The sequence below is a fragment of the Pseudophryne corroboree genome, chromosome 6 (assembly GCF_028390025.1).
Source record: "Pseudophryne corroboree isolate aPseCor3 chromosome 6, aPseCor3.hap2, whole genome shotgun sequence".
Lineage (NCBI taxonomy): Eukaryota > Metazoa > Chordata > Amphibia > Anura > Myobatrachidae > Pseudophryne > Pseudophryne corroboree.
In genome coordinates, this window is record NC_086449.1 from 15,208,172 (window position 1) to 15,218,404 (window position 10,233).

The following is a 10,233-nucleotide window of genomic DNA, read 5'->3' on the forward strand; positions in this document are numbered from 1 at the left end:
CCTAGTGGTATATGGCAGTAGGGCATACTACTGCTTCATTTCTGCCGCAGAGCAAAGCTTCTACACTGCAGACCTTTTTCATTCATTAGCCTTTTGTAACGGGAAGGCATCCTCCCTCCTCCTTCTCTATATTCTCTCTCATCTCATGCTGCACATGCTGCACACACTGATGATGGCGATCTGCAGCACACAACTGGATCAGGATTTGAAGACTTTCTTCATCAGCTACCTGACGGATAGCCCAGTAAAATGCACATCCCATGGGGAAAAGGCCAGGATCCTGGGCCTGGTGTCTATTAGTCAGTGCAGTGACAGACTGGGACAAACCCTTCCCCCCCCTCCATATGTTCTGCATCTGCTATCACATATACTGCTAGTTCTCCAATTTAAAAAATCTTCAATCTTTCTGCACATGTTACATATGCCCCACCTGCAGTGCAACACAGTTTTGCCATTAGTTTGCTTTTTTGGTTTGCTAACAAAACAGAATAACCCCCAATATACGGCAAGATGGTACCTATGCTGACATCCAATGGGGGGGGGGAGGGGGGGAGGTCCACAAACAAACAAACAGTCCTAAAGGGAAGAGCCATGGTCTATAAATCACAAGGTAAACATTGACAAAGCTGGTCATCTGATCACAGTATGTCAGCTGCTGGTGAAATCAATAGTCAGGCAATGCTATCTCAATTATGTGTATGCCATTTAAGAAGTGTAGCTAAACGAGGATAAAAGCGTAGGACTTCATCTCTGTATGTCTGACTTCTTCCTTTTCACATGGTACAGTAGATAGAATTATAAGCAACCATGACAATGTAGACTTTTATACATTTTATAACCATGATGTGATATTGCTATCTTAATTTAACCCAGAAGCACAATCATGTGTGGAAACCCATACTTTCAATATGCTTGGTATCCCTTATGGATTGGTATGCATGACCAGCGGACATGTTACTAGCAGTCACAATACTAACCCCAGCATCCTGATAGTCATGACCCTGACAGGGGAAAGGTAAGTATTCTAACTCCCCCTACCACCTAAACCATAACCTTCCCTTACTGCAGTCTAACCCTAACCTCGCCCTTAGTGCATAAACCTAACACCCCATTCCGCAGCCTAACCCAAACCATCCCCCCTTAGTGCCTAAACCTAGCATCCCTCTCTGCAACCTAACAGCCTAAACCTATACCCCCCACTACAGCCTAAACCTAACGCCCCTGGGCGGCGCCTAGTCCTACCCCCCCTTAGCCAAACCCTAACCCTCCTGGCTATACTTACCTTCATGATTCGGGCTGTTGGGATTCTGGCATCAGGATGTTGACCTGTTTGTGATTTCAGTGTCGGCCTTCTGGTGGGTGTCGGGATTCCGGTGTCAGTATTCCGACTTCCAGAATCCTTACAGCCAGTATCTTGATTATATGCCATCCCTTATTTACTGATTGTTTGTTCACTATCTACTAGAGATGAGCATGCTCAGTTCTCTGAGAACCGAGCCCACCCTAACTTCTGGAATCTGTGGGAATCCGAGCACCAACTTGGGTTATACTGCCTTGCTTAGATTTAAAATCATGGCAAAACATCATCATCCCAGTGTAGGATTCTCTTGGTTGTGGATTCCATAAAAGTACCTGCAGCTGTGATTCAGTGCCATTTCACAAAAGACTGTACTGAACTGACACCACGCTATGTCCATCTGCTGTGCTGATCCATGCTGTGTCCCTCTCTGGTATTGGCTGCTCTGTGGACTCCATGCTGTTTCCATCTCTATTAGTGGCTGCTTTGCCAACTCCATGCTATGTCCATCTCTAGTAGTGGCTGCTTTGCTGACTCCTTGCTGTGTCGATCTCCAGAGGCTGCTGTGCTAACTCTGCACTGTGTCCATCTCCAGTGGCTAAGCTGACTTGACCCAGTGCTTGAGTGGACCTGACCTATCTGTCCATTAAGTCCATCCACTACAGTACTGAACTGACCAATCTATCCACTCTAGTCCCCTTAGGCTCCTTAATGTTAATATTGGCTGAGCTACATTATAGTACAAGCAGTTAGCAAGTTATTGTTTAGTATTTTTTATAGGGCAGGAATTTAGTTACATCTATTTTCTAAGTGGGTCATGCAGGATGTACCCCACAGCGTTCACATAAATATAAGAGTTGTGACTATGCAGTGTCAGTTGTCATTTATAAAAAAAAAAGGTTTTAAAAGTTAAAAAATTATATTTTTTGGTTCAACCTGTGTGTGCTGTACTCCACTGCGCCTTTGTTGACATAATAAATGTAAGCTGTTTGAGTTGTCATTTAAAAAAAAAATAACTAATTTGTTTTATACAAGCTGTGTGCACTGTACCCTGCTGTGCCTTTAATGACCTAATAAACATACAGATGTGTACTCCTTAAATGTTAATAAGCCCTTCTAGTCATGCCGCCATGTGACTCAGTAGGGCCGAGCATCTTTACGTTCAATTTTTTCCATTAAAATGCATCTTATTTGAAAAACAATGTGCATTTTTGTGTGCATTCATACACCTGGTGAACAAGCCAATCCTCGTCGAAACGCGTCCAATTTGGAAGCTCAGGTCCTGTGCATGGGACCAAGACTTAATGCACACAAGTCTCTGATAAGTATACATTTATCTAACTTATATATCTTTACTTACTTGTTTGATTATTTGACATATTGTATCACATTTTCATTAGAAGGGTTTATCTTACTCCTCTAGCAAGAATACCACACTCTTAATTACATAGCAGCTACGAGTGTTGCTACTGTCTATGGACTGTTTTCTGCTCTGTGACAGTGACATCAAGTCAGTACTATTAAGTTAGTATTTTCAAGGACCTCAAATACCTAAGATGCTGCTTTATAATTCCCATGCTAGACAGATTATATGATCGAACATTTAGATATCTAACTTTTCATAGTTTCCGGGGGGACTCTCACTGTGTGGAGGCCTCGATACACCACCTGCACTGGATTACCAACAGGAGATGTGGACTGGTCATAGGCTCAAATGTAGATCCCCTATACTGCACCTAATTTAATAGGGAGGGGCCTTAGACTGCACACCTATAGCTGCCAGTAATGTGAGGTGCTACCTACTGAGACTTGTAGTTCTACAGAAGAAAAGGGGGGTTGTTGTAGGTGCACTGTCTCTAGCATTACTGATATCATACAGCTTAGCATATAATAAATAGTGGAGTTTAGTTATGTATTGATCAATGCATGAAGCTGCAGCCCCGCGGCAAGGGACTCCACTCTGCTGCAGTACCTAACACTATAGGGGTTCAAACCTAGGGCACAGGACCCCCCAAAAAACCACAGCCAAGCAACCCCAGGGCATCGTAGGAAATAATTATGTGTAGTGAGAATGATGAAGGGATAGGTGAGAAAAAAAGGTGTTATGGGGTGAATTAATATAAGTGAAAAAAATGTGTAACATGTATAATAAACAAACGGTGAAAGTGCCAAATGAAATTTAATTTGGCACTTTCACCTTTTGTTTATTATACGCGGGGCTGCAGCTTCATGCATCGATCAATACATAACTAAACTCCACTATTTATTATATGCTAAGCTGTATGATATCAGTAATGCTAGAGACAGTGCACCTACAACAACCCCCCTTTTCTTCTGCACCTAATTTAACTCATATCTGACCCGACTCTCTATAATCTAACCCATTCGTTCACTTTTCTTAGCAACACAAGAGAGGGCAGGAGAAGCAAAGTAAGGGTTAACTGAGTCTATTTCACCTATTGATTTAACTTGGGAACTCCACTAATGTAATGAGGTCCACCTAACTGGACAACACACAATGGTACACATATACACTCCCCTAGGCAAACCAGATTTACTGAATCATAGATAGTTTAGCTATCTTGGATACCTCATTTGTGTAAGCTATTTATCATAAATTATTAATCCTCTAATAAATATTGAATTTAATGAATGAGAGCTTTTGTGTGCTACTGGATAGCTCATACTGCATGTGTCATTTATTTTACTACTATTGAGTACTAAGTTTAGCTATCCCAAACAACTTTGTTAATATTTTCACCTTTTTAAGATTTATGTAAATTTATTTGCTTCACTATGTTTATTGCACAAAACCAATAAATACAGCCATGCAAATAGAGTGATTAACATCAGCATTGATAATCACCAACTTGATTGTCTGATAAACATCTTATATTATCACACTTGTATTATAAGCATTGTAATTGTGTCCAACTGTATTACTGTGAAATTGCAATGTAATCCTATGTACCTACATACAGTACCTAGGGCCTAATTCAGATTTTGATTTGATCGCAGCAGCAAATTTGTTAACTAATGGGCAAAACCATGTTACACAGCAAGGGGGGGGGGCTGATTTAACGTGCGGAGAGAGTTAGATTTAGGCGTGGTGTGTTCAAACTCAAATCTAAATTGCAGTGTAAAAGTTAAGCAGACAGTATTTAACATGCACAGAAACAAAATAACCCACCCAAATCTAACTCTCTCTGCACATGTTACATCTGCCCCCCCCCCTGCAGTGCACATGGTTTATCCAATTAGCTAACAAATTTGCTGCTGTGAGCAGGTCTGAATTAGGCCCCTAGTGATATATTGCACTTTTCTGCCTATATATATATATATATATATATATATATATATATATAGTATGACTTTTTAATGCCTATTCAGAGTACCACTATTCTGATGTATGGAAGCAATATCTGTTTTTAATGTATATCAATAAACTTTAAAATTTATTACAATTATGTTTTAAAAGAGTATCCCAACTATGGGGTATATTTACTAAGATTCGTGTTTTAGCCGTTTTAAGGGTGTTTTATCTCGAATGGTATCGGGTGCATTTTACTGCAACTTTTTGAATCCTGATACGGTCATTCACTAAGCAGCCGACTTTTCCAAATTCGTATTTTCCGATGTCAATGTGATTCGTAATGTCAGGCAGTGTTTTACGGGAGTGATGAGTAAAACACTGCCTGACAAAACACAAGGAATCCCGGCCGGATCTGTGAGATCCGTGCAGGGCTTCATTGTGTACCTTAAAAAGGTGTTTAAAGTGTTTAAAAATCTGACAAAAATTGTGTGGGGTCCCCCCTCCTAAGCATAACCAGCCTCGGGCTCTTTGAGCCGGTCCTGGTTGTAAAAATACGGGGAAAAATTTGACAGGGGATCCCCCATGTTTAGACAACCAGCACCGGGCTCTGCGCCAGGTCCTGGTGCCAAAAATACGGTGGACAAAAAGCATAGGGGTACCCCGTATTTTTACCACCAGCACCGGGCTCCACTAGTCAGAGAGATAATGCCACAGCGGAAGACACTTTTATCTTGGTCCCTGCAGCCCTGGCATTAAATCACTAACTAGTCATCCCTGGCCAGGGTACCTTGGAGGAGTGGGAACCCCTTAAATCAAGGGGTCCCCCCCTCCAGCCACCCAAGGGCCAGGGGTGAAGCCCGAGGCTGTGCCCCCCATCCAAGGGCGGTGGATGGGGGGCTGATAGCCAAGTGTAAAAATAAGAATATTGTTTTTTGTAGCAGTACTACAAGTCCCAGCAAGCCTCCCTGCAAGCTGGTACTTGGAGAACCACAAGTACCAGCATGCGGTGGAAAACCGGGCCCGCTGGTACCTGTAGTACTACTAAAAAAAAAAAAAAAAAAAAAACAGGACACACACACCGTGACAGTAAAACTTTATTACATACATGCACACCTACATACATACATACTTACCTATGTTCACACGAGGCTCGGTCCACTTCTCCATGTAGACTCCACGGGGTACCTGTGAAAATAATTATACTCACATAATCCAGGGTAGCTTCTGTCCTCTTTGCAGGGCCGTAACTACGTGTGCGCCAAGTGAGCTTGGCACACAGTGCAGTTGCCCTGAGGGCGCACGGCCAGGGGCATGTAATGAGTCAAATTGACTCATTACATGCCTCTGAAGTCTGCGCAGTGCACCGCCGCCGCGCTGTGGAGTAGAGCTACAGCGCCGGGCAGGTGAGAAGGAGGAGGAGGGAGGGGGACTGGAGCCGCAGCAGCGCTATTTCATTGGTAGTAAGCGCCGCTGCAGCATCCCCCTCTCCTTCCGTATTGGCTGCCCGGCGCTGCTGTGGATGCTGGGATGCGGTTCCTCCATCCCAGCATCCACAGCTGCACCGGGCAGCCAATACGGAAGGAGAGGGGGATGCTGCAGCGGCGCTTACTACCAATGAAATAGCGCTGCTGCGGCTCCAGTCCCCCTCCCTCCTTCGCTTTCTCACCTGCCTGCACCGAGGGAGCTGCACGAGGAGCCTGTCAGCGGGGAGATGGTAAGTATGTATCTCTCTTTCTCTCTCTCTCTGTCTCTCTCTCTTTCTCTCAGGGGGACACCATCTGCTATAATGTTTAAAAAGGGGGACTGGCTGCCGCAATGTGTAAAAAGGGGGCCTGGCTGCCGCAATGTGTAAAAAGGGGGCCTGGCTGCCGCAATGTGTAAAAAGGGGGCCTGGCTGCCGCAATGTGTAAAAAGGGGGCCTGGCTGCCGCAATGTGTAAAAAGGGGGACTGGCTGCCGTAATGTGTAAAAAGGGGGACTGGCTGCCGCAATGTGTATAAAGGGGGACACCGTCTGCCGTAATGTGTAAAAACGGGGACGCTGTTTGTTGTAATGTGTAAAAAGGGGACGCTGTTTGCCGCAATGTGTAAAAAGGGGACGCTGTCTGCTGTAATGTGTAAAAAGGGGGCCTGGCAGCCGCAATGTGTAAAAAGGGGGACTGGCTGCCGCAATGTATAAAAGGGGCTCCAGTGGCAAACGCAGGATTTGCATGGGGGGGTTTCCAGAACTGGGCGGAGCCAATCACGGGGGGTGGGGACTGAGGTGACCCAGTATATGCTGGGTCCGTAAAACTAGTGTGTGTGTGTGTGTGTTTATATGTATGTATGTATGTATATACATGTGTATATATGTAGGCACATGGATATATATGTACTATAATTAAAATAAAGTAAACTTTTATTGCACTTGCAAGTGCCACCAGGAAGACAGCAGGCTGCAGAGGACGCTAGACAGTCATTAATAATACTCATGCAGCTAAAAGTAAAAAAAAAAAAAAAAAAAAAAATTTTTTTTTTTAGTGGAGGGGGGTTTCTGGGTACTCGGAAACCCCCCCTGGGTGCGCCACTGGGCTCTACCTGGTGTAGTGGCGCTACTGTGCAGCGTAATTTGAATAATGTAGACTACTGTGCACTGTAGTATGAATTGCTATTATTTTGTGGCCACGCCCCTTCCCCATGAAGCCACGCCCCTATATATTTTTTGCGCGCCTACGCCGCGCACTGCCCCTATCTTACATGGGGGGGCGCCAATGACGTTTCTTGCACACAGCGCTAGAATGCCTAGTTACGGCACTGCCTCTTTGTAATCCACGTACTTGGCAAAAAAACAAACCGAAAAAGCCAAACCACGCACTGAAAGGCTGGGACCCCCCCTGACTCCTGTCAAAGAGGGTCCCTTCAGCCAATCAGGGAGCGCCACATCGTGGCACTCTTCTGTTTGGCTGTGCGCTCCTGTAGTGTCAGTGAGGCTGCGCACTGAAGATACAATGTAGCGCATAGGCGCTCCAGTGTATCCAATGGTGGGAACTTTGCGGTCAGCAGTTGACCACGAATAACCTCAACCGCTGACCGCAAAGTTCCCACCATTGGATACAATGGAACGCCTATGCACTACATTGTATCTTCAGTGCCCAGCCTGACTGACAGCACAGGAGCGCACAGCCAATCAGGAGAGTGCCACGACATGGCGCTCCCTGATTGGCTGAAGGGACCCTCTATGACAGGAGTCACTGTCCCACCAGTCGTGGAAAGAGGTCCCATGTGTAAACATGGGACCCCTTTCAGTGCGTCGTTTGGCTTTTTCGGTTTGTTTTTTTGCCATGTACGTGGATTACAAGAGGACAGAAGCTACCCTGGATTATGTGAGTATAATTATATTAAAAGGTACCCCGTGGATTCATCATGGAGAAGTGGGCCGCAGGGACCAAGATTAAAGTGTCCCCTGGCTGTGGCATTATCTCTCTGACTAGTGGAGCCCGGTGCTGGTGTTAAAAATACGGGGGACCCCTATGCTTTTTGTCCCCCATATTTATAGCACCAGGACCAGGCGCAGAGCCCGGTGCTGGTTGTTCAAATATGGGGGAACCCCTGTCAAATTTTTCCTCGTATTTTTACAACCTGGACCGGCTCAAAGAGCCCGAGGCTGGTTGTGCTTAGGAGGGGGGAACCCACGCAATATTTTTTCTGTTTTTACATTAAACAGACCCTTTCCCATAGATAACCGTGCACAGATCTCACTGATCCGTGCATGATTATCCAAACTCACCTGGAAAAAGCAGGTCTATTTTTTTGCTGCTTTTTTTAACGAATCGCCAAAAAATACACCCGCACTTGAGCACTCAGAGACTAACACCCAAATACGAATGAATAGTGAATACCCGTGTTGTATGAAATAACAGCCGCATTTGACCGATGGTCTATTCAGTCGTATTTTTGGACTTTGCCGTTAAAACCATTACGAATAGCCAAAACACTGCCGACATTTGTGCTTAGTGAATTCCCGTGTTGGGACTTAGAAAAAAAAACACAAATCGGACAAACTCGGATTATTAGTAAATATTGGCCCATGAGTCTTCTTTCTTCTCCTCTAACGAATCCTCTCTGCCACTGCAGTGCCATTCTGTTTCCAAAGTGTGCCATGTTTGAAGTTGAACTGCTACATGTTTGTGCTGCCCACTGCTGCTACTTATCTTAGTCAGGCAGCTAGCTCGGTGCAAACTTTTGGACTAAACTGGATGAAAACAATATTTTGAGCTTTGAGGGAGTTACATTTAACAGGAAATGAGTAGAAATGAATGTTATTGAGGTTAATTATATCATAGGACAAAAAAGTCCAAATGATGTGATTTAGCTGTGTTTATCAATGTTAATACAGATACAAAACTAAAACACAGGGGTAGTGCACATCTGTAATTATACAATTATTGAATGCTTTCATGATGTCTTTGTTCCTCAAGCTGTAGATTATAGGGTTTAAAAATGGAGTGATGACTGTATACAGCACAGAAAGTGCTTTACTGATGTTCACTGGGTTTCCTTTGCTTGGCATAAGATACACAGCATTAAGTGTCCCATAATATATAGATACCACCACAAAATGGGAACTGCAGGTTGAAAAGGCTTTCTCCCGTCCAACAACGGATTTAATTTTAACAATGGTAAAAAATTATATAAGAGTAGGATAGAGCAATTACTATAAAGGAACATAAAAAATATGGAATACCGAAAATACTAGCTATCAATTGAACTGTGAAAACACTGGAGCAGGAAAGTTTAAGAACAGGATCAAAATCACAAAAGAAATGGTCTATAATGTTTGGTCCACAGAAGTTCAGCTGGCATATTTGTGATGCTTGAATTAATAGAGTAATACAAGTAAATATCCAAGACATGATAATAAGCTTCACACAGAATAAGGAGCTCATTATAGAGTTATAATGTAAAGGGTTACAGATTGCCAGATATCGATCATAAGACATCACTGTCAGAGAAAAGCTCTCTAGTACTTCAGAAAGACCAAATATATATAATTGGGTGAAACATCCTATGAAGGACATGGTGGTTCCATCAAACAGGCTGACTCAAAGAAGATTGGGGACAATATCAGTGGACAAAATGAGGTCCAATATGGAGAGTTGGGTGAGAAAGTAGTACATGGGAGAGTGGAGATTCTTGTCATAACACACCACCGTAATAATCAAGAGGTTGCCGCATATTGTTGCACAGTAAATTGCAAGGAATGAGAAAAAGACAAGAACTTTAAAATTGTTAATATTATTAAATCCCAAAAATATTATAGTCGTCAGATTGTTATAATACATTTGTGAAAATTAAAGAGTCAGAATTATAAAACTTATAAGCCTCCGTCCTGGAAGTCTGAAGTCATCTCACATCATAATGGTTACCTAATGTCTGAGAAAATCACATCTCCATGTGAGTTTACTGAAAATAAAAATAATTTTATATATATATATATATATATATATCAGCAGTCAGCAGCACTCCACTCGTATTAGAATAAAACCAATGTTAATAGCCGGTAGACTCCAGGGGTAACAAACAGCAGAGATGTTACCATCAACAATGAATCCAAGTTGGCAGCCCTCAAAGCATTTAAAAAAAAGA

General features: G+C 43.3%; 1 pseudogene; it reads right to left on the minus strand.

Annotated features, from left to right (window-relative positions):
* Window positions 1–8,974: 8,974 nt before the first annotated feature.
* Window positions 8,975–9,929, minus strand: LOC134934019 (olfactory receptor 5P55-like; annotated as a pseudogene).
* Between the last annotated feature and the right edge of the window lie 304 nt (window positions 9,930–10,233).